General features: G+C 54.2%; 1 pseudogene; it reads left to right on the plus strand.

Moving 5' to 3' along the window:
• Nucleotides 1-760: 760 nt before the first annotated feature.
• Nucleotides 761-2,815, plus strand: LOC117194497 (annotated as a pseudogene).
• The last annotated feature ends 3,537 nt before the right edge of the window (nt 2,816-6,352 follow it).

Consider the following 6,352-nt stretch of genomic DNA (forward strand, 5'->3'; position numbering starts at 1 on the left):
ACACACAGGTTTCATGGTCGGTTTTGTCAATTGCAAAATATGAGTTCAAGGATCTCAGAACCTATAAGAGCCAGAGCAACCAAATTTGGTATCCACACTCCTGTGATATCGGACCTTGACCGTTTCGTGTCCAAATTTCGCCACACCCCCTTCCGCCCACGCAAAGGACGAAAATCTGGGGCATCCACAAATCTCAGAGACTATTAAGGCTAGAGTAACCAAATTTGGTATCCGCACTTCTGTTAGATCTCACTATAAAACGTATATCTCAGAATTTCGCCCCACCCTTTTCCGCCCCCACAAAGGACGAAAATCTGTTGCATCCACAATATTGCACATTCGAGAAAACTAAAAATGCAGAATCATAGATAATGACCATATCTATCAGATTGCTGAATCTGGATCAGATCGGATCATTTTTGTAGCCAAAAGCAAGAAATCAATTTTCAGTGGCTACGCAGCGCCCGACGTCACGCTCAGACTGATTTTCTGTCTCTCTCGCACGCACTCTTTGTCTTGTGGTTCAATATTAGCGGCGTCTGCCGCAGGAGAGCCATACTGACTTAGTATCGGGTATAACTGTAGAGTTGCGGTGTCCGCAGCAACTCACAACTTTCCACCTCGTTCTCTTTTTGGTTTGTGATGTGGACGGGAGCAAAAGTTTGTCAAGGTAAGTAATGGGTGTGGTGGAGGAAGGGCGGCACGGCACACGACAGACACCACAAAAAGAAAACAGGGCAACACAGAAAAAAAAACGTCAATGGCGACACGGCACAGATCGATAGATCATGTTCACCGAAAAGGGAATCTTTCCCATAGGCGATGGCCTTTTGGATGTAGATGCGGAACGCTTTAACGGATTGCTCGTGTCGCATGACATCAACGAGATCTACGAGGTGGAACAGACGCCGTTTGCCAGGGGCAAATTCGCCGCCGTTCGCCGTGCCATTCACAAGAACACGGGCTCCCATTTCGCGGCAAAGTTCTTGAAGCGACGCCGACGCGCACAGAGCAGCGACAAGGAGATCAAACACGAGATCGCCGTCCTAATACTCTGCGAGGGCGAGGAGAACATTGTCAATCTGAATGCGGTGCACGAGACCCGTTCGGACACAGCCCTGCTGCTGGAACTGGCCACTGGTGGCGAGCTGCAGACCATACTGGACAACGAGGAGTGCCTGACAGAGGCCCAGGCCCGCCACTGCATGCGAGAGGTGCTGAAGGCTCTCAAGTTTCTCCACGACCGATCCATTGCCCACCTGGACCTCAAGCCACAGAACATTTTGCTCGCCGGCGAGCGTATAGAAGATGGCCTCAAGCTCTGTGACTTTGGGATCTCGCGCGTTGTGTGCGAGGGCATCAATGTCCGCGAGATGGCCGGCACACCCGACTACGTGGCCCCGAGGTGCTCCAGTACGAGCCACTCTCCCTGCTGACGGACATCTGGTCCGTGGGCGTTCTCACCTATGTCTTGCTCTCCGGCTTCTCGCCCTTTGGCGGGAACACCAAGCAGGAGACCTTCCTCAATATCTCGCAGTGTGCGCTCACCTTTCCGGACAACCTATTCGGTGGCGTCTCGCCAGTGGCCATCGATTTCATACGCCGCGCATTGCGAATTAAGCCAAACGATCGCATGAGTGCCGCTGGATGCCTGGAACATGTCTGGCTGAAGGATGAGAGCTCGATGGATAGACAAATGTATCTGCAGGCTCAGAGCGATGCTAAAGAGGAAGAGGAGGAGGAAGAAGACGACCTTGAGGATGAGGAAGTGGAGGAGCCAGTGGCCGAGGAGAAGGCAGAGGAGCAGGAACAGCAACAGCAGTCACAGGAACAACAAAAGCAACAGAAGCCAAGCAGTGGCAGCAACAAACCCACGCACAATGGCCACCATCGGGCCCACAGCAATGGGAGCAGTAGCAGCATCTCAAAAATACCCATTGCCACCGGGAAGCTCCTGGGAAGCCCCATAAGCAGCACCAGCACCAGCACCAGCACAGAGACAACGACAGCCATACACACGCTGACCAGCAATGGACACGGACAGAGCAACACGGTCTGCCTGTCCGCCAAGCCCACTCAGATCGTGACACCCACACGTCGAGCCTCCGACTCGGACAAGACCACATACACGGCGACATTTCTGAAGAAGCCCCCGGTGCAGGCCACCATCCAGCTGGGCAGCAACGGCCTCGACGAGTTCGCCACAGTGGTGGCCACCCTGACACTCTTTCCCGACGCGCCCACCACACCGAAAGTGATCCGCAAGGCACCCACGGGAGAGTCCCATGGATCGGCCACCTCGGTAAAGGCTCTGGTCAAGAAGTTTCAGCTGGAGGAGACGCTAGTCTGCCCCGGACACAGCAGCACCAGCAGCCACAACGGCCACAGTCCCGTCAACGGGTGCAGCGGCAGTAGCGGGAGCAGCAACGGCAACAATATGCGACGCAGTGCAGGGGGAAACAGCAGCAACATCAGCAACATCAGCTACTCGGCAGCAGCCGCGACAGCAGCACGAATGAACAGCATTCGCCGCGCCTCCGACCCGCTGATGGCCGTCTATAAGAAGCAGCCACAGAACAGCGGCGCCAACAGCAATAGTTCCAGCAGCAACAGCAACAATGCCACCCCGGCAGCAGGCCCAGCTCGGGCAGCACGGCCACCCTGCTCCTGAATAGCCATCGCCTGGCGTCCGCGTCCGCGTCCGGGCCAGCCAGCACGGTCGCCAGCACCGCTGTAGCCTCAAGCAGCAGCACCAAAGCTACTGCCACTGCCCACCATCTGCACCACCACCACATGCACCACGACAACACGAAAAACGGCCAAAACACATGAAATCCACACTTACCTGCCAATCACCAGACAGAGCTGCCCAGCAGGAAGCTGCCTCGCCATCAACACTGACAATTCCTGCCAAAGGGAAGGAAAAGGAGGCCCCTTTCTGATGACGCTGCCGCCTGACCATGGCCGTGACGTCACGCCACTCCAAACATACAGCTGCCATTTCCAACGACGACGCAGATGCTGGCGCCTGTTGCCGCTCCACTGGGTCGCACCCGTCTCTCATGTCAATTATGTGAGGGCGGGATGGCCTGGTGTTGAGCCGCCGGACGCCAGCAAATCCTGCAAAAGAAGAAGGAGAATCAGGAGAGAGGCTGCCAATAAACACATATACTCACCTGCAAACGCCTCTCACGCCAACACAAACCAGACAAGGGTCGCCAGCAACAGCATCCAAACGCCGACAAGTACCTGCAAATAAACACAAATTACAATCACACGCCAAAGCAAACACCTCCTCAACTGGGTGGCCGGACCACCAGCCACTCAAAACGCCGTTACAAATTGACGACGAACGTGGCCGAGGAGGCCAGGCCAATTCTACTGACAACGCATCCTGGGTGGCCGGACCAGCAGCCACTCGGATGCGGCCAACAACAATACAATCGACAACGTATCCTGGTGGCCGGACCAGCAGCCACTTGGATGCGGCCAATATCACGATTCGTTGGCATCACTTTTCGATGCCAATGCCAACACACTGGACAATGCATCTTCGGGTGGCCGGACCAGTGCCACTCGGTCTGCTGCACCAAACCAACAGACAGATGCAACGTGGGCGGCCGGACCAGAGCCGCTCGCCATCAACACCATCATTGCCCACGATGCACGCCAATACTCACAACCAGCCAGCCAATAAACAACACACAGGGGGACAACAGAGCCGGCCGGTATACGGCGTAATGTTCGCATTGCGTTTGTTATGCCGGCCGGTGCTTCGTTGTAGTTGTCCTCCTGTTAGAAATAAAATAAATATAATTAATATGTTTATATGTTGTAAATGTATGTCAATTATCGTTTATTTTACCTCGTCTGCATCAATGTATTTGCTGTCGATGTCAATCCTGTTGTTTCTGTAGTTTTTGCATGTCCGTAGATAGTTTGTCCATAGTTTTAGTACTTGCCTGTGATATTAGGAATAAGTTTTTGTAAATTAATGTAGTTTTCTGTAGATAATTGTATATTTTTCGTAGTTTTCTAATTAGTTTTACCTTCTTACTCTTCTTCCCAACCTATCTGCCATTCCCATAATTCCCCTTGACACGTGGTATTACCAAAAATACCACGCAAATACCAGACTATGACCGATAACACACCAAAAAGCCATTTCAAATTTAAAATGCATTTATCAATGCCCAGTGTGTTATCGGTCGCAAATTCGGCAATTTATGCCCAGCCAATTCCTCCCCACCCCCTACCCACTTCAAATGCCACTAAATGCCAAATGCGGTTGACCAGGAGCAAAATTAACACTGCCAACCTCCGCCACTCTGCCAAACGCCCCAGTAAAGCCATTTCAACCGCCCATATGATGCTATGCGGTCGACTCTTCGGAGCGTCACGCGCCCGGATCGAAAGATCCGGAAGTTTACAGTATCCGGGCGGTTATACGGGAGCAGGCATTTATCCCGATTTATGACGATCGGCGATCGGGCCAGTCGAGTTCAGGGGGAGAGTATGGGAGTTGGCGGACATGTGAGAGTACCACCATGAACCTCGTCCGCCACTCTCATCTCGTCCACCCGCTCGAGAGGTCGCGATCGTCGGACGTGCCAAAACCGTTTCGTGTCGTTTTTTCGTGTCGCCGTTTTTCCGTTGTCTTGCTGTTGTGCTTTGTTTTCTTTTTTGTGGTGTCTGTCGTGTGCCGTGCCGTACCGTGCCGTGCCCCCGCTCCCTCCACTCGACAAACTTAATGTGATTAATTTTAAACGCCAATAAATAACATTAAGTTATAAAAACACAAACCTAACGAGAGACAAACTGTGTAAAGAGACAGAAAGTGTCAATAAATACATTAAACACAAACACACACACACAAGAGACTTTTCAGTAAGGGAAAACAACAAACCGACAGCAAATCGCCAATACACAAACTAACAACAACTACATATGACGAGAGGAATGGCCAGACGAGGGTCAACCAGACGCCACAGCGACGGCGGCAGAGCGGCCCGCACAGGCGCCCTAGCAGCAGCAGCAGCAGCCAACAACACCAACACCGCCAATAGCAGCAGCAACAGCAGAGCCCTCGGCGCAGGCGCCAACACCAACGCCCCAGCCAATGCAGAGCGCCGACGCCACAGCGACGGTGGCTGCATCAGCAGCAGCAATAACAACGCCAACACAGACTGCACCGATCGTGAGTACGCAGACGCCGCCAATACACACACAGACACAGCCATTCCCGCCACTTGCATTGCACTTCCCCCCTTCCCTTCATAATAATTACGCCAATACAAATACACCTGCCACTACCAACACCAACACCACCACCGCCATCATCATCACAAACACCCCTGCCACTACCACCGACGATGACATCCGGCACGGCGAATTCGGGCATCAGCCCAGCCAGGAACGTGGCTTGAGGATCCTCATCCGAGGACTCTCCCACTCCATGCCGCCGGATTGGTTTCGCGGCAGTATGCTGAACGAGAGGTACACGGTTCGGTTTGTGAGGGTGATCACCGATCGATTTGATCGCAGCCGCCAATTCAACCTCTTCGAGGCTGAGATCGCCCCCAAACCGGACTATGGCCAATGCGGGGTGTTAAAGCTGCGACGCCTGGGTGGGAGGCCCGTCACGGTTGAGAGACTTGGAGTCTCCCGTGACCCTGCCCAGTGCCATCGATGTCAGGTGTTTGGCCACACCCGCGCATACTGTAGACGAGCTGCTGTCTGCATGAAATGCGCGGGTGGACACCTGACGACGGAGTGCAGCAAGCCGAGGAACGTCGCTCCCAAGTGCGCCAACTGCCAGGGCCAGCACATCAGTGCCTACAAGGGTTGCCCATCCTACAAGGCAGCCAGGCAGAGGCTCGTGGCCCACAGGGTCGCCAGGGAGGAGGAGCGTCGCAGACAGCAGCCACAGCCAAGCCAACAGCGACACCAGCCAATACAACGTCGCCAGCAGCAGCCACATCCACAGCCACATCCACAGCCACTCCATAATCCGCAGCAGCAACGCCAACACCAACCGGATCGGCAGCATCGGCAGCAGCATCGGTATGGCGACCAACATCCCCAGCCATCGACCAGGGGGCGCCAACACCAGAGGGTCCAGCCGATGCAGCCGATCGCGAATGATGCTCCGACGCCACGCCAACACCAGCAGCAGCAGCGGCCAGACGCCCAGTGCGATGGCAGCTGCGCTCAAAACCTGCAATTATACGTACAGCGTATAACAGAGTTGGAAAGGAGGATCGAACAGATGGCAGAGCAACTCACCAAATTGGCTGCAGCAACAGCAGCAGCAGTTCCAATAGCCGCCAATACAGCAGCAGCAGTAGCCATA

This window comes from Drosophila miranda (assembly GCF_003369915.1).
Source record: "Drosophila miranda strain MSH22 chromosome Y unlocalized genomic scaffold, D.miranda_PacBio2.1 Contig_Y3_pilon, whole genome shotgun sequence".
NCBI classification, from domain to species: Eukaryota; Metazoa; Arthropoda; class Insecta; order Diptera; family Drosophilidae; genus Drosophila; species Drosophila miranda.